The 18,315-nt window shown below is 43.2% G+C and overlaps 1 protein-coding gene across 2 annotated transcripts in view; it reads right to left on the reverse strand.

The window, feature by feature from the left end:
- Positions 1-12,741: 12,741 nt before the first annotated feature.
- Positions 12,742-18,315, reverse strand: part of LOC140195036 (mediator of RNA polymerase II transcription subunit 30-like) — a 137,899-nt gene continuing 132,325 nt past the window's right edge. Inside the window, exon 7 of one of the 2 annotated variants that reach the window (XR_011885345.1) lies at positions 12,742-13,328. The gene's annotated coding sequence lies outside the window, so the exon portion shown is untranslated. The remainder of the gene's footprint in view (positions 13,329-18,315) is intronic. The other variant, XM_072252642.1, reaches the window with a different exon arrangement.

Genomic DNA, 18,315 nt, shown 5'->3' on the forward strand with positions numbered 1-18,315 from the left:
TTCAGAAGAGCTGATTGCAGGGATTAGCAGGGAAAAGCCGTAGCCACAACAGGCTTCCCATTCTCACACACCGGCCCCATGCTTGTCAGGTGCCCTTCATGCATGGCAAGTTCACACAAATGTGCCCTGGTTAACCTCCCTGACCTCAGCTCTGAACTGATTCCACTACCTATGGACTGTCAAGGACTCAACAACTCAAGTTCTCAGGATTATTTAGTTATTTATATTTTGTTATTTGCACAATTTGTCTCCCTTTGCGCATTGGTTGTTGGGCAGTCTTTATTTATACACTGAGGGGCCATTTCATTAGGTACAACTGTACACCTGCTCATTAGCTATAAAAATGCTTCAGTAGTACAGTAGAGTGCACTTCACAGAAGGCAGACAAATTAAAAAAGGTGAATACAGGACTGAAGATGTTATATTTCAATGTGCGCAGTATATGGAATACGGTAGATGAACTTGCAGCACAGTTACAGATTGTCATGTATGATGTTGTAGACATCACTGAATCATGGCTGAAAGAAAATTATAGCTGGGAGCTTAATGCCCAAGGATACACATTGTATCAAAAGGACAGACAGGAAGGCAGAGGGGGTGGCATTGCTCTGCTGGTAAAAAAAAATCAAATCATTACAAAGAGGTAACATAGGGTGGGAAGATGTTGAATCATCATGGATAGAACTAAGGACCCTGATGGGAACCCCAAACAGTGGTAAGGGTGTGTCTACAAGTTACAATGTGAGATAAAAGATGGATGTAAAAAGGGCAATGCTACAATAGTCATTGGGGATTTCAATTTGCAGATAGATTGGGAAAATCAGGTTGGTGCGAGGTTTTAAGAGGGTGCATTTCTAGAATGCCTACAAGATGGCCTTTTAGGGCAGCTTGCAGTTGAGCCCACCAGGGGATCAGCTATTCGGGATTAGGTGATGTGCAATAAACCAGAATTGATTAGAGAGCTTAAGGTAAAAGAACCCTTCGGAGCAAGTGATCATAATATGATCGAATTCACCCTGAAATTTGAGAAGGAGAAGCTAAAGTCAGATGTACAGTATTACAGTGGAGTAAAGGGAATTACACAGGCATGAGAGAGAAGTTGGCCAGAATTGACTGGAAAAGAACACTGGCAGGGATGATGGCAGAGAAGAAATGGCTGGAATTTCTGGAAGCAATTTGGAAGGCACAGGATATATACATCCCAAAGGGGAAGAAGTATTCTAGAGGGAAGGTGACACAACCATGACTAACAAGGGAAGTCAAAGCCAACATAAAAAACAAAGAGAGGGCATATACAAAGCAAAAATTAGTGGGAAGTTAGGGGATTCGGATGCTTTTCAATACCAACAGATGGCAAATAAAAAGTCATTAAGAAGGTAAAGATGGAATATGAAAGTCACCTAGCCAATAATATTAAAGAGGATACCAAATGTTTCTTCAGATACATAAAGTGTAAAAGAGAGGCAAAAGTAGATATCAGACCACTGTAAAACAATATTGGAGTGGTAGTAGTGGGAGCCAACGAAATGGTAGATGAAGTGAATAAGAATTCTGCACCAGTCTTCACTGTGGAAGACACCAGCAGTATGGTGGAAGCTCCAGGTGTCAGGGAGCATGAAGTGTTTGAAGTTACCATTACTAGAGAAAAGGCTCTTGGGAAACTGAAAGGTCTGAAGGTAGATGAATCACCTGGACCAGATGATGTACACCCCGGGGTTCTGAAAGAGATGGCCGAAGAGTTTGTCGAGCCATTAGCAAGGATCCTTCAAGAATCACTATATTCTGTAATAGCTCTGGAAGACTGGAAAATTGCAAATGTCATTCCACTCTTTAAGAAGGGAGTGAGGCAGAAGAAAGGAAATTATAGGCCAGTTAGCCTGACCTTGGTGGTTGGGAAGATGCTGGATTCCGTAGTTAAGGATGTGGTTTTGGGATACTTGGAGGCACATGATAAAATTGAATTGACTTTATTTCTTACATGCTTCACATACATAAGGAGTAAAAATCTTTACGTTACGCCTCCGTCTAAATGTGCAATGCATAATTTATACTAATTTGTAATACATAGTATGTACAACAGGACAGTCAATATGGCATAGAGCTACAATTGCTTCAGCGTGAATTAATCAGTCTGATGGCCTGGTGGAAGAAGCTGTCCCGGAGCCTGTTGGTCCCGGCTTTTATCCTGCTGTACTGTTTCCCGGGTGATAACAGCTGGGGTGACTCGGGTCCCCAGTGATTCTTCAGGCCCTTTTTATACACTTGTCTTTGTAAATATTCTGAATAGTGGGAAGTTCATATCTACAGATGTGCTGGGCTGTCTGCACCACTCTCTGCAGAGTCCTGCGATTGAGGGAAGTACAGTTCCCATACCAGGCAGTGATGCAGCCAGTCAGAATGCTCTCAATTGTGCCCATGTAGGAAGGTCTTAGGATTTGGGGGCCCATACCAAACTTCCTCAACCGTCTGAGGTGAAAGAGGCACTGCTGTGCCTTTTTCACCACACAGCCGGTTTGTACAGACCACGTGAGATCCTTGGTGGTGTGTATGCTGAGGAACCGAAAGCTTTTCACCCTCTCAAGCCCAGATCCATTGATGTCAATAAGGGTTAGCCTGTCTCCATTCCTCCTCTAGTCAACAACCAGCTCCTTTGTTTTTTGCGACATTGAGGGAGAGCTTGTTTTCTTGACACCACTGTGTCAGAGAGATGACTTCTTCTCTGTAGGCTACCTCATTATTATTTGAGATTAGGCCAATCAATGTGGTATCATCAGCAAATTTAATTAGCAGATTGGAGCAGATTGTGGTTGGCGATTCAGTCATGAGTATACAGAAAGTAAAGGAGGGGGCTTAGGACACAGACCTGAAGGGCACCTGTGTTGTGAGTCAGAGGGGTGGAAGTAAGAGAGCCCAATCTTACCAACTACCGGCAATCTGACAGGAAGTCCAGGATCCAGCTACACAAGGCAGGGTCAAGGCCGAGGTCTCTGAGCTTCTTGTCAAGCCTGGAGGGAAGTATGGTGTTGAATACTGAACTGTAGTCCAGGAACAGCATTCTCACATAAGTATCCTTCTTCTCCAGATATGTAAGGATGGTGTGTAGAGCTGTGGCTATTGCGTCATCTGTCGATCGGTTGTGTTGGTAGGCGAATTGTAGGGGGTCCAGTCTGTGTGGTAGAAAGCTGCAGATGTAGTCCTTGACCAGCCTCTCAGCATTTGTTTACTATTGAGGTGAATGTGACAGGACGCCAGTCGTTCAGGCACAAGCTGCTTAACAAGATACGAGCCCATGGTATTGCAGAAAAGATTCTAGCATAGATAAAGCAGTGGCTGATTGGCAGGAGGCAAGGAGTGGGAATAAAGGAAGCCTTTTCTGGTTGGCTGCCGATGATTTGTGGTGTTCCACAGGGGTCTATGTTGGGACCGATTCTTTTGACGTCATATGTCAATGATTTGGATGATGGAACTGATAGTTTTGTTGCAAAGTCTGCAGATGATATGAAGATAGATGGAAGGGCAGGAAGTTTCGAGGAAGTAGAGAGGGTACAGAAGGACCTAGACAGATTAGGAGACTGGGCAAAGTGGCTGTTGGAATACGATGTCGGGAAGTGTGTGGTCATCCACTTTGATAGAAGAAGTGAAAGGGTTGATTATTTTCTCAATGGAGAGAAAACAAAAAAAACTGAGACGTAAAGGGACTTGGGAGTCCTTGTGCAGGATTTCCCTAGAGTATTGTGAGCAGTTTTGGGCCCCTTATTTGAGAAAGAATAGGCTAAAACTGGAGATGGTTCCAGGATTAAAAGGCTTGTCATATGAAGAGTGTTTGATGTTTCTGGGCCTGTATTCACTGGAATTTAGAACAATGAGGGATGAACCCATTGGAACCTATTGGATGGTGAAACGGCTTGATAGAGTGGATGTAGAGAGGATCTTTCCTATGGTGGGCGAGTCTAAACCAAAGGGTACAACCTCAGAATAGAGTGGTGTCCCTTAAGGACAGAGATGAGGAGGAGTTTCTTTGGAATTCATTGCCACAGGCAGCTGTGGAGGCCAGGTCTTTATGTGTATTTAAGACAGAAGTTGATTGATTCTTGATCTGTCAGGGCCCGAAGGGATACGAGGGGTGGGGGTAGGGGTAAGCAGAAAATTGGGGCGGAGAGAAAAAAATGGATCAGCCATGATGAAATGGTAGAGCAGACTCGATGGGCCAAATGGCTTAACCCTGTTCCAGTATCATGGTCTTATGATACATTGCTGGATTCAAATAATCCAAAACTTTGGTTTTCATAAGGAAACACGTCACAGCAGTATTCCTTCTCCCACCGCTCCCTTTGTGATCTTATTTAGCACAAAACCTCTCAGCAAGTTAAACTCAGTGGCCACTTTATTAGGTACACCTGTACGTTAAAGCAAATATCTAATCAGCCAATTGTGTGGCAGCAACTCAATGCATAAAAGCACACAGACATGGTCAAGAGGTTCAGTTGTTCAGAATAAACATCAGAATGAGGAAGAAATGTGATCTAAGTGACTTTGACCAAGGAATGATTGTTGGTGCCAGATGGGGTGGTTTGAGTATGTCAGAAAGTGCTGATCTCCTGGGATTTTCTTACACAATGGTCTCTAGAGTTTACAGAGAAAAACAAAAAAAATCCAGTGAGAGCCAGTTCTGAAGGGTAAAAATACCTTGTAAATGAGAAAGGTCAGAGGAGAACAGCCAGACTGGTTCAAGCTAACAGAAGACAACTACAACTCAAATAACCATGCATTAGAGTAGTGCAGAAGAGCATCTCTGAATGCACAATATGTAGGATGGTAGAGGTATGGAGGGCTATGGTCCCAGAGCAGGTCGATGGGTGTAGGCAGCTTGAATGATTTAGCATGGACTAGATGGGCTGAAGGGTCTGCTTCTGTGCTGTACTTTTCAATGACTCTAACTCTGAAGTGGATAAATTACAGTTACATGTACTTAGTGGCCACTTTATTAGCTATAGGAGGTTCACAACAAAGTGGCCACCAAATTCATTTTTTCTTAAATTATCTTGCATTTCTTTATTTTCCTGTCTACGACTGCAGGAGAATGAATCTCAAGGTAGAAAATGGTGACGCATACAATACATACATTGATAATAAATTTACTTTAAAGTTTGCTGACAGCTCCAGAGTACAGCAGGAAACCCTTTGACTCTCTGAAGGCAATTCTGAACATATATTCTGCCTCCTGAAGGTAGGAGATTAAATATTACCTAATGAAGTGTACAGGATGATTTGACATGGCATGTAGCCATAAACTATTTAAGCAAGTAGGAGACTCCAGAACAAACTTCTAAAGTGTAGAGCCAGGCGGTTCAGAGTGAAGTCAGGAAACCCTCCGCATAAAAGTCTGTAGAAATGCGAAACCTTCCCCAGAGAGCTGCAGAGATGAGTTCACTTGAAAGTGTCTAAACTTACAGTAAAACTTCGTGTTCTGAAGGAAGTAGCTCGTGTTCTGAAGGAAGTAGCTCGTGTTTTGAAGGAAGTAGCTCGTGTTCTGAAGGAAGTAGCTGTGGAGATTGCAGAGGCATTAGTAATGATCTTTCAAAAGTCGATAGATTCTGGCATGGTTCCGGAAGACTGGAAGATTGCAAATATCACTCCGCTATTTAAGAAGGGGTCAAGGAAGCAAAAAGGAAATTATAGACCTGTTAGCTTAACATTGGTGGTTGGGAAGTTGTTGGAGTCGATTGTCAAGGATGAGATTATGGAGTACCTGGAGGCATATGACAAGATAGGCAGAACTCAGCATGGATTCCTTAAAGGGAAATCCTGCCTGACAAACCTATTACAATTTTTTGAGGAAATTACCAGTAGGCTAGACAAGCGAGATGCAGTGGATGTTGTATATTTGGATTTTCAGAAGGCCTTTGACAAGGTGCCACACATGAGGCTACTTAACAAGAGCCCATGGAATTACGGGAAAGTTACATACGTGGATAGAGCATTGGCTGATTGGCAGGAAACAGAGAGTGGGAATAAAGGGATCCTATTCTGGTTGGCTGCCGGTTACCAGTGGTGTTCCGCAGGGATCAGTGTTGGGGCCGCTTCTTTTTACATTGTACATCAACGATTTAGATTATGGAATAGATGGCTTTGTGGCTAAGTTTGCTGACGATACGAAGATAGGTGGAGGGGCCGGTAGTGCTGAGGAAACGGAGAGTCTGCAGAGAGACTTGGATAGATTGGAAGAATGGGCAGAGAAGTGGCAAATGAAGTACAATGTTGGAAAGTGTATGGTTATGCACTTTGGCAGAAAAAATAAATGGGCAGACTATTATTTAAATGGGGAAAGAATTCAAAGTTCTGAGATGCAACGGGACTTGGGAGTCCTCGTACAGGATACCCTTAAAATTAACCTCCAGGTTGAGTCAGTAGTGAAGAAGGCGAATGCAATGTTGGCATTCATTTCTAGAGGAATAGAGTATAGGAGCAGGGATGTGATGTTGAGGCTCTATAAGGCGCTGGTGAGACCTCACTTGGAGTACTGTGGGCAGTTTTGGTCTCCTTATTTAAGAAAGGATGTGCTGACGTTGGAGAGGGTACAGAGCAGATTCACTAGAATGATTCCAGGAATGAGAGGGTTAACATATGAGGAACGTTTGTCCGTTCTTGGACTGTATTCCTTGGAGTTTAGAAGAATGAGGGGAGACCTCATAGAAACATTTCGAATGTTGAAAGGCATGGACAGAGTGGATGTGGCAAAGTTGTTTCCAACTTTGGGAGAGTCTAGTACGAGAGGGCATGACTTCAGGATTGAAGGGCGCCCTTTCAGAACAGAAATGCAAAGAAATTTTTTTAGACAGAGGGTGGTGAATCTATGGAATTTGTTGCCATGGGCAGCAGTGGAGGCCAAGTCATTGGGTGTATTTAAGGCAGAGATTGATAGGTATCTGAGTAGCCAGGGCATCAAAGGTTATGGTGAGAAGGCGGGGGAGTGGGACTAAATGGGAGAATGGATCAGCTCATGATAAAATGGTGGAGCAGACTCGATGGGCCGAATGGCCTACTTCTGCTCCTTTGTCTTATGGTCTTATGGTCTTAAAAGGCTTCGTTAATGGTCCATTGGATAACAAAACTAAAATGATCAGATAAAAATATAATCTTATTGTTATTAGATGATAAAACACATGAGAGCAAGAAACAAGCTGATGTTTGACAGATTTAAGCACCGGACCAGAATAGAAAATTTGGGTACAGGCCCAACTGAGGCAGCAGAGCCCAGGCCCAAGAGTGATTTGAAATGGCAGGACCCAGGTCCAAAAGTGAGAAACAAGCCGATGTGTGGCTGATTTAAATGTTGGGGCTGGAGGCGAGGGACAGCCAGTGCTCAGCGATGCTTACTTATCCCTGCGCCAAACTGAGGTTGTGGCCTGCAATTAACGGACTCCCGGATCGGCTGTGATTGGCTTTGTGACTGTGAGCTCACTTTTGTGAACTTTAGTTCTGAATGTTATTTGCTTACTTTTTATTGTTCGCATAGTTTGTCCTCTCCTTTGCACATTAGGTGTGTGACGGTCTTCTTTAGTGTGCTCTTTTGGGTTTCTTTGTTATGTGGCTGCCTGTAAGGAGACGAATGTCAAGGCTGCATATGTAGGGCTGCCAACTTTCTCACTCCCAAATAAGGGACAAAAGTAGTAGTTAAATACGGGACATTTGTGTTTACCCCGAGAAAGACGACCATGACCATGAAGCCTTGCGCGGGCACCTGTGTGCGCATGCATGACGTACGTGCTGATTTTTTTTTCTACAAATCAGTTTTAGTTAGATAGATAGATATACTTTATTAATCCCGAGGGAGATTTGGTTTTGTTACAGCCGCACCAACCAAGAATAGAGCGTAAATATAGCAATACAAAAACCACCAACAATCAAACACCAAAATACAAACTATGCCAGATGGAAAATAAGTCCAGGACCAGTCTATTGGCTCAGGGTGTCTGACCCTCCACAGGAGGAGCTGCACGTTCGATGGCCACAGGCAGGAACGACCTCCCGTGCCGCCAAGTGTTGTATCACGGTGGAATGTGGCCGAAGTCCAACAGTAAAATGTTCAATATCCAGTCTGCAAACACATTCCTCGATCGTAATATACCCCGGATTGCACCATCCATTGTTAACCAGATCAGTAAGCACCCAACTCCTTTACGCTTACCGCTCTCAATGCACTTCCGGTCAGCCGGAACAGTATTACCCACCGAACTCCTCTTCTCCATAAGTCTCTGTTGTCTCGAACTGGTCCTCTATCCTCGGCTTTGTGATTCCCCTCTGCATCCTCTGTGTGCTTTCCTCCAGATTTCAGCAGGGGTGTCCGCCACTCTGTTCGCTAAGCCGGCCGGAATTTGCTGGTCCGTGGAATACACAATGCGACCTTGCTTCTGTCCCGCGTGTCGGGATGTAATCATTTCCAGCACTAAAGAAAACCCAAATAAAACTCTCTCTACCAGCATGTTAGAGAGGGTGTAGCTTCGACGTGTTACCGTGAGAAAAAAATACAAAAAAATAACGTAAATTAAAAAGTAAGAAGAAGAAATTAAGGATAGATCGGAACGGCTGTACCAGGCTGCATGCACGACCGGCGCATGGTTTAATCTTCCCGATTCTGTTGTGAAACTACACTGTACATACATTATTTCTACTTTATATAGGCTGTGTATTTATCATATCATTCCTGCTTTTACTATATGTTAGTGTTATTTCAGTGTTTATGTGTTATTTGGTATGATTTGGTAGGTTATTTTTTAGGTCTGGGAACGCTCAAAAATTTTTCCCATATAAAATAATGATAATTGCTTCTTTGCTTTACGCTATTTCGGCTTACAAATGGTTTCATAGGAACGCTCTACCTTAGCGGGGGAAATACAGGACAAGGGCAGCCCCGTATGGGACAAACCAATTTAGCCCAATATACGGGATGTCCCAGCTAATATGGGACAGTTGGCAACCCTATGCATGCTTACAGGCAGTTGCAAAGCAAGAAACCTGAAAGAACGCAATTAAACAAAATAAGACCAACCACCCCCCAGTGCCCACAGAGAAAGAGAAAAAAAAACAAAACAAATCATAAAGACAACAGAAGCCAGCAACAACAACATTCCGAACCAAATCGAGTCCTTAGATCCAAATCCCCGGAACGGCCCAGAGTAGGCCCAAAGTCTTGGCATTCACTTCATCATATTAGTGGGGCAAATCACCATAAAGTTCGCAGGCACAAAGCACAGCAGCCGGGGGCAGTCTCACAGCCTTAGCGTCGTGGAGAGAGGAGCCCCCATGCTATCTGAGCCTCTGTTTACATTGTCCAAACCTTGCTGTAGGGCTCAAGCCCCACCATGGCAAATCGCTCCAGGCCTAGATTTTGCTGCCAGAGAAGCCGTTCTTGACCTCTCCAAATCGGCTCAATGCCCAGAATGATCTAACCTTGCCTGACACCCTGCCTTCTAGTCTATCTGGGCTGGCATTTAGACTGTCGAAACAGCATTTCTTTACCTTGCATTCAGACCCAGGCCTCGGCACGACGAATCGCTTCGGGCCTCAAATGTACCACCCAGCAATTTGCTGCCAAGGAAGCCGCTCTCAACCTCTCCAGATCGGCTCAGAGATGAGCACAGTCCACCCTCAGAACCAGGGCAGCTGGATGGGGATCGGAACTCCTCTGTCCCGCTATCTCCACTCCGACCAGCACAGATCTCTGCCACAGGAAACAGTTGTGGCCAGTTCATTGGCTATATTTAAGAGGGAGTTAGATATGGCTCTTGTGGCTATGGGGATCAGGGGGTATGGAGGGAAGGCTGGTGCAGGGTTCTGAGTTGGATGATCAGCCATGATCATAATAAATGGCGGTGCAGGCTCGAAGGGCCGAATGGCCTACTCCTGCACCTATTTTCTATGTTTCTATGTTTCTATGATCCAAATGCATTGATCTTGCAGCGCACCAGCAGGGCACATCTTGCGAATTCACTTTGCCCTCACTTGCCACTTCATTGTTTGCAGTGGTAGCTTACAACAATTTATTTTATGTAAATGGCAGGGCATTGAGGAATGCAGTAGAACAGAGGGATCTAGGAATAATGGTGCATAGTTCCCTGAAGGTGGAATCTCATGCGGATAGGGTGGTGAAGAAAGCTTTTGGTATGCTGGCCTTTAATTGTACAAGGGATTGGTAAGGCCAAACTTGGAGTATTGTGTACAGTTCTGGTCACTGAATTATTGGAAAGATGTCAACAATATAGAGAGAGTACAGAGAAGAATTACTAGAATGTTACCTGGGTTTCATCTCCTAAATTACAGAGAAAGGTTGAACAAGTTGGGTCTTTATTCTTTGGCGCGTAGAAGGTTGAGGGGGGACTTGATAGAGGTATTTAAAATTATGAGGGGGATAGATAGAGTTGAGGTGGATAGGCTTTTTCCATTGAGAGTGGGGGAGATTCAAACAAGAGGACATGAGTTGAGAGTTAAAGGGCAAAAGTTTAGGGGTAACATGAGGGCGAACTTCTTTACTCAGAGAGTGGTAGCTGTGTGGAATGAGCTTCCAGCAGAAGTGGTTGAGGCAGGTTTGATGTTGTCGTTTAAAGTTAAATTGGATAGCTATATGGACAGGAAAGGAATGGAGGGTTATGGGCTGAGTGCAGGTCAGTGGGACTAGGTGAGAGTAAGAGTTCAGCACGGACTAGAAGGGCCAAAATGGCCTGTTTCCATGCTGTAATCGTTAAATGGTTATATGATTAATTCAAAAAAAGTGTTATAAGTAAGTTGTCACACGTCTTTGGTAGCGCCATCTTAAACCAGAAGTTCACCAGAATAAATGTACTTCGAACTTTGAAAATGCATGACGAAGGCAGGGTCGCTGGAGAGAGGTGGCAGATAATGTGGTAAAGTCTCTGGAAAGGTTTCTAACTTGATTTGCAGACATTGTCAGACAGTGACCACCTGCTGATAGAAAACAGAAGCCAGTGAGGCCAAGTATTTCACATTGTTCTAGATGTTGACATTTATTTCTTCAATGGGTCAGTCGTTTAATGGTTCCATTTAATATCAGAGAATGTGTACCACCTGAAATTCTTACTGTCCACGAAACAGAGGAAAACCCCCAAAGAATGAATGCCAGGACCCCAAAGTGCCCTATCCTCCTCCCATGCACAAGCAACAGCAAGCAGTATCAACCCTCACTCCCACTCTGTCCATTTATTCCAGCATAAAGCATCAGCATTCCCACCACCCACCATACAAGCAACAGCAAAGCACCATGAGAGACCATGCTCTACGGTACATTAAAAACTAACTGTTCCTCCGACGTTTTCGACATCCCACAGGCTCCCTCTCTCTCAGTAACAAGGGAGGAACAGATATCGCTCCTTCCACAGAGAGAGGGGAGACAACAGTCGCTATTTCGATGTTACGGTCCAGTCTGAAGCATTGCTTTTTATTTTGAGTTCCCCAATTCAAGAATCGGCAGCAAACTCTCCCTCGCCATCGAGTGAGAGAGAGCTCGACCCTGAGTGCAGAGCCCTCCGAAAGCCACCCTCACCGTCCTCGATCTTCCGGCTCCCGCTAGGCTTCAGTTCACGACATCGGTGAGAATTTGTGTCCCCAAGTCTGCACAAGGCCCCAAAGACCCCCGACTTCAGACCAAACCTGGACATATCGAAACAGCAAGCTCTAAGAACGGGAACATGCTGTCATGCAGAACCGCGGTTTGAGTGCCGCTGTAGATCAAAGATCCCAACACGACCCCAGCCATGCTGAGAAAGAACGTCAAGACATTAAAATAAGAAGAATTTAACTGTTTCACTGATGAGCCTGGAGAAGGCATCCTCTTTAGCTCCACCCCTTTTAGAAACTAGTTTGCCTGTACCTTCTTATCTTTTTCATTCAATGGGTGTTGTCACCACTACAGGATGCACTCACGTAGAACATAGATCAGGACCGCACAGCCCACCATGTTGTGTTGACCTTTATAAATCTATTCCATGATCAATCTAACTCTTCCCTCCCACAGAGACCTCCATTTTCCTTTCATTCAGGTGCCTATCAAGAGTTTATTAAATGTCCCTAATGTATCTACCTCTACCACCACCCCTGGCAGAGTTGCATGCACTGACCACTCTCTGTGTAAAACACCTCCACAAAACCATTCTCTATTCACCTTAAATGGATATCCTCTGTAATGGGTCATTGCTAACCCGGAGAAACGCTGCTGGCTGTCTACGATGCCTCTTATACAACTCTATCAAGTCACCTCTCATCTTCCTTCTCTCCCAAGAGAAAAGCCCTAGCAAGCTCAACCTAACTTCATAGTCCAGGCAGCATCCTGGTAAATCTTGCTCTAGCATAGAGTTGAGGCAAAAGAGTTGTCCGTAAAGTTTCGATAACTGGGGTCCAGAGTGGTTTAGCAGTTAGCGTCAGAATTCGGAGTTCGATTCCAATATCATCTGTAAGGCGTCTTTAAGTCCCCCGCGTGGATTGTGTGGGTTTTCTCCAGTTTCCTCCCACAGTCCAAATACTGTGGGAGGTTAATTGGTCATTGTAAATTGTCCTGTGAGTAAGCTAGGGTTGAACCGGGGGTTGCTGGCTCGCAGGGCTAGAAAAGCCTACTATCTCTAAATCTTAACATTGTGCACTTGAAACGTGGACTCAGCCTTCCCCCTTCAATTCGAATAGTCAAGCATTGGGCTTTCCCAGGAGATGAAGTTCAAGTTTAAATTTATTGTTATTTCAACAGTATACATGTAATCCACCAAATTGGACAATTTTCCTCCGAACCAAGGTGCTCGGCACAGTGCATATAACCCACACACAGCGCATAAGGAAATACTGCCAATAAATATTTAGGATATTGCATTTTTCCATGGAGATTTTAAGAATATCATTTGATTTCCTCAGAGAAGAGAGAAGAAAATTTGCCCATTAAAGTTGAAGAAGGAATTGTAATTTAACGTAATCATTATTTCTGAGTTGTCTGTCACTATTTGTGGTAACTTGCTTTGCATGAATTGAATTCTTATCTTCTCCTTTGGTGTTCGTACCTTCTCTTTCATGGACATTCCAAAGAGACATCAGGCATGTTGTATTTTATTTTCCAAGAAGGTTCTTGAATTCTCATTTCCACACACCTGGTAGTCCACACCTTTGAATCCTCTCTTCCACCCAGTTGGTATAATCTCAGGGTTCAGAACAGGGTGCTTTGATGGTCCAGTGTCAGATATGAGATTGAAATGACACTGTTGTGGATGTTGACCTGGAGAGAATTATTCAACACACGCAAAAGTGCCGGAGAAACTCGGCAAGCCAGGCAGCATCTATGGAAGGGAAAGAAAAGTCAACATTTCTGGCTAAGACATGTGTGAGGGAGTTGGTTTGTAAAATATATTAGTAGATAAACTGTCTACGGCAAGGGTTCTCAAACTTTTTAATGCCATGAACCCCTATATTAACTGAGGGGTTCGTGGATGCCAGGTTGGGAACTGTTGGTCTACAGGAATGAAGACAGAGAGATCAAGAAATGGGAAAGAGGTGCTGGAAATGGTCCAAATAAATATGAGTTCAGGACAGAAGTTGGTGGCATAGTTGATGAAATTGAAAATTGATGTAAACCGAGTCTTGGCTCAAAGGCCTCCACTGTTAATTTCCCTCCTGGCATACCTCACCCGGTGAGTTCCTCCAGCATTGTGTGTAAATTGACCCAGGTTGCTAGCACGTTAAGTCTCTCTTGTGTATTTAGGGAGGATGATTCTAATTTTACAACCATGATAACTCTTCAGAAATGTGTAAATTCCTTTCCAATCTCATAAGGTCTAGAAAAGTACAATAACATTTATAGTCTTATATGATGGCACAATTACATTTAAATTTTAATTTCAAATACAGCAAAACTGAGTTACAGATTCCAGAGCAATTTTCTCAGAATTATACTAAAACTCTGGCTCCCTCTATTTTTATTTTGAAAATTGATGTTTTTCTAATTTTTCAATTTGCACTCATTTCTTTGGAAACAATAGAATGGTAATTACTATCTCATAGACCAGGGGTTCCCAACCTGGGTCCACCTTGCCTAATGGTATTGGCCCATGGCATAGAAAAAGTTGGGAACCCTTGATACAGGTGGTAAAACACAAAACACAAGTAAATAATCAATATAATTTTGACAAATAAACTCTTCTCAGGCTTCCAGCTGGGTACAGGTATCAATTATACCCGACCTTTCGATGACAAACTCCGCAAACTTCATCAGGGATGGCAGAGCTTGTCATTGAAATGTCGGTTATAATTGATACCTGTACCTGCCTTGAAGCCCGAGAAGAGTATATTCATCATATACGCCGGGGTAGCACCGGATACTTTTTCAAATATAATTTTAGTCCAGTAGAGTTTACAGAGTCTTCTGTTCTGCTTAGGCCAAGTTATGCAGCTTGTCACTAACTCTAATTGACCTGCTACCTTGACTGGAGAATGACAGCAGTGAAAGATGTCAGCAAAGAGAACTGGATTTCTGTTAGTTATTCGTATGGCGCTCGGAGAGAGCATTTAATGGTCTGACGTACACTTAATGGCTGCTTTATTAGGTACACCAACACATTAATCAAAGTAAATTTATTATCAAAGTACTTATCATTTTCTTGTGGGATTCTCAATAAATCCATACTAGAATAATAGGCATAATAGAACCAAAACCGCACCAACTTAGTCGTTCAACAAATACAACAAACTGTGCAAGTACAAAAAGAAATAATTAATAAGTAAATAAACAAACAAACAAACAAATAGACAAATAAGCAAGCAAGCAAGCAATAAATATTGAGAACATGAGATGAAGAGTCATTGAAAGTGGGTCCATAGGTTATGGGAACATTTCAATGATAGTACAAGTTACCTACCCCCTTTGGTTCAAGAGCCTGGTGATTGAGGGGAAATAACTGTTCCTGAACCTGGTAGTATTAGTCCTATGGTTCCTGTACCTTCTTCCTGATGGCATCAGTGAGAAGAGAGCATGTCCTCGGTGGTGGGGGTCCCAGATGATGGATGCTGCTTTCCTGCCACACCACTTTGTGTAGATATGCTCAATAGTGGGGAGGGCTTTACCCTTGATGGATTAGGCCATCCATACCCACTACACTTTGTTGGATTTTCCACTCAAGGGCATAGGTATTTCCATACGAGGATGTGATGCAGCCAGTTAATATACTCTCCAATATATCTCTATAGAAGTTTGACAAAGTTTTAGATGTCAGGTTGAATCTTCGCAAACTTCTAAAGAAGTAGAGACATTGCCGTACTTCCTTCGTAATTGCACCTACGAGGGCCCAAGACAGGTCCTCCAAAATAATAACACCAAGGAACTTAAAGTTGCACGTATCCAATCAGCGAATCATGCATAAGCAATGCAATCCATAAAAGCAAGCGGACATGGTCGAGAGGTTCAGTTGTTGATTAGATCAAACATCAGAATGGGGAAGAAATGGGACCTAAGTGACTTTGACCAGGGGTTCCAGTTTGAGTGGTTTGAGTATCTCAGAAACTGTTGATCTTCTGGTACTTCATGCACAACTGTCTCGAGAGTTTACAGAGGATAGTGCGAAAATCAAAAAATATCTGGTGAGTGGCAGTTCTGTGGGTGAAAATGCCTCATTAGTGAGAGAGGTCAGAGGAGTTTGGCAAGACTATTTCAAGTTGACAGGAAGGCAACAGCAACTCATATAACCACATGTTGAACTCACAACACATCGAACCTTGAAGCAAATGAGCTACAGCAGCAGAAGACCCTGAAAGAGTGGCCACTGGGTGTAGTATGACCACTTAACGTACCAGCAAGTTAAGGCCATTCTTCTCATGCCAAAGTTTACCAACTTGAAATGTCTTACTTATTGCCGAACAAGCACACAGAAACAGAAAAACAACTTTTACATGTTGGACTGTTACTCATTCATGTTTTTATTATTGTTGAAGATTTTTAATATGTTTTTGTTTCCTGTCTCTGCTCTCTCTTAATTAATCCCACATTTCATTATTTTGCTTTCTCTACCTAACATGCAAATTATAAACACAAGTGATTCTTCAGATGCTGGAAACCCAGAGCTCAAAGCACATTTAGCATCAAAGTACATATGTCACCATATACTACCCTGAGATTCATTTTCTTGCAGGCATTCACAGCAGAACAAAGAAATAAAAAAGAATCAGTGAAAAACTACATGCAAAGACCGACAAACAACCAATGTACAAAAGAAGACACACTGTATAAATACAAAAAAAAAACAAAAATAACGATCTTGTGACCCTGGGTATTGGCACCTCCATGCCAGTCAGAGTGCTCTCCACCATACATCTATAGTAATCTGTAAGTCTTTGGTGACATACCTAATCTCCTCAAACTCCCAAACAAATTGGAGTTGCTTATGTGCCCTTGTCATGACTGCATCAATGTACTGGGCCGAGAATAAATCCTCTGAGATGTTGACGCCCAGGAACGTGAAACTGCTCAGCCTTTCTACCGCTGAACTTCAATAAATCTGGTGCGTATTCTCCCGACTTCCCCTCGCTGAGATCAACAATTAGTCTTGCTGATGCTGAGTTGAAGTGGTGCTTGCATCACCACTCAACCAGCTGATCTATCTCACTCCTGTACGCCTCATCTTCGCCATAGGAGATTTTACCAACACTGGTGTCATTGGCAAATTTAAACCCGACATTGACTCTGAAAATACGGCCCTTTTAAGTTTTAAAAATGACAAATTGTGGACATAGAGAGAGGAAGGGAGATGCAGACAGAACTGTTTATACAGTAACATTAATTGAGATGAACCCTGTGATCCAGTAGCAGGATTCACTAAATAGACTTGTTGCACATTATTGAAATTATGTTAACATTGAAAGAAATAACATCATTCTCATTTAAAAAGTCATGCAGCATTAAGTTTAATCCATATTTGGCTACTATTCTATTAAATTTTGATGTTAACCTCTCTATTAATGCTTTCCGTGTAGTCCATAGATTAAATATTCAGTAGTCCTTCCCAGTGATTTAACACAATGTTGTACCTGTAATTACTTGCATTAACCACTCATTAATTACCAAGAGTTTGATGGCATCGTTTCAGTACGTAATTACACTTCATTATTAGAGAAATTGCAATGTCTAGGATTTTATTGAAACCTTGTGTATCACCAGGATAAGTCTGCTGTTACATTATTAACAGCATTCAGAAAATAATATGCAATTAAGTGTAAAATTACTTCGAGGGTTGTGTGTTTCAAATTGCAAACTGAAAATACTACGCGGAGAAGGAAATCTCCACTGTTATAGGTAGCTGTAGTAGCACAAACACTCGAGTCAAGTGTGATGTTCTCCAAAGGAGTTGTCTATTGGTGGGTCTACAGGTGGCTATAGAGGCCGATCTGGGATCCACATAAGCAGGACATTAGGGTGGATTCCCTTAATGGAGAACGCCTGGGTGTGTCTTTGTTTAACGCGGGGAGGCTGATGCACAGCCAGCCACCACACGGTCCTTGACAGATCGGGGTCAGGGGCCAGTGGTATGGAATACAAGACGACTGAGGACTCTCACTATAACAGCCTCCCTCCACCTTCACTGCTGTTGTGATGTGTCATCATCCTCCACCAGCTCCACCGATGAGGTCTTGGTTGGATTGCTCTTTCTCTGAAACTTCATCCTTGACAAGCCACCATGGATGACCCTACTAGGAGCTAAGCTTCAGGCGGCATCGCTCTCAGGACCTCACCTCTCCTCCAAGACAAGGTGATGATCCTTGGAGAAGTCTAATTTTATAACCATAGAGTAGAAAGCTTCCTTTCAGCCCACCAAGTCCACAGCAATTACTATGCACTCATGGACACTAATCCCATTTTGATGGATAAGACCATAAGACAAAGGAGCAGAAGTCAGCCATTCGGCCTATTGAGTCTGCTCCACCATTTTATTATGAGCTGATCCATTCTCCCATTTAGTCCCAACTCCCCCATCTTCTCACCATAACCTACTCAGATACCTATCAATCTCTGCCTTAAATACACCCAATGACTTGGCCTCCACTGCCGCCCGTGGCAACAAATTCCACAGATTCACCACCCTCTGGCTAAAAGAATTTCTTCGCATCTCTGTTCTGAATGGGCGCCCTTCAATCCTTAAGTCATGCCCTCTGGTACTAGACTCCCCCATCATGGGAAACAACTTTGCCACATCCACTCTGTCCATGCCTTTCAACATTCAAAATGTTTCTATGAGGTTCCCCCTCATTCTTCTAAACTCCAAGGAATACAGTCCAAGAGCG

The sequence above is a fragment of the Mobula birostris genome, chromosome 1 (assembly GCF_030028105.1).
Source record: "Mobula birostris isolate sMobBir1 chromosome 1, sMobBir1.hap1, whole genome shotgun sequence".
Classification (NCBI taxonomy): Eukaryota; Metazoa; Chordata; class Chondrichthyes; order Myliobatiformes; family Myliobatidae; genus Mobula; species Mobula birostris.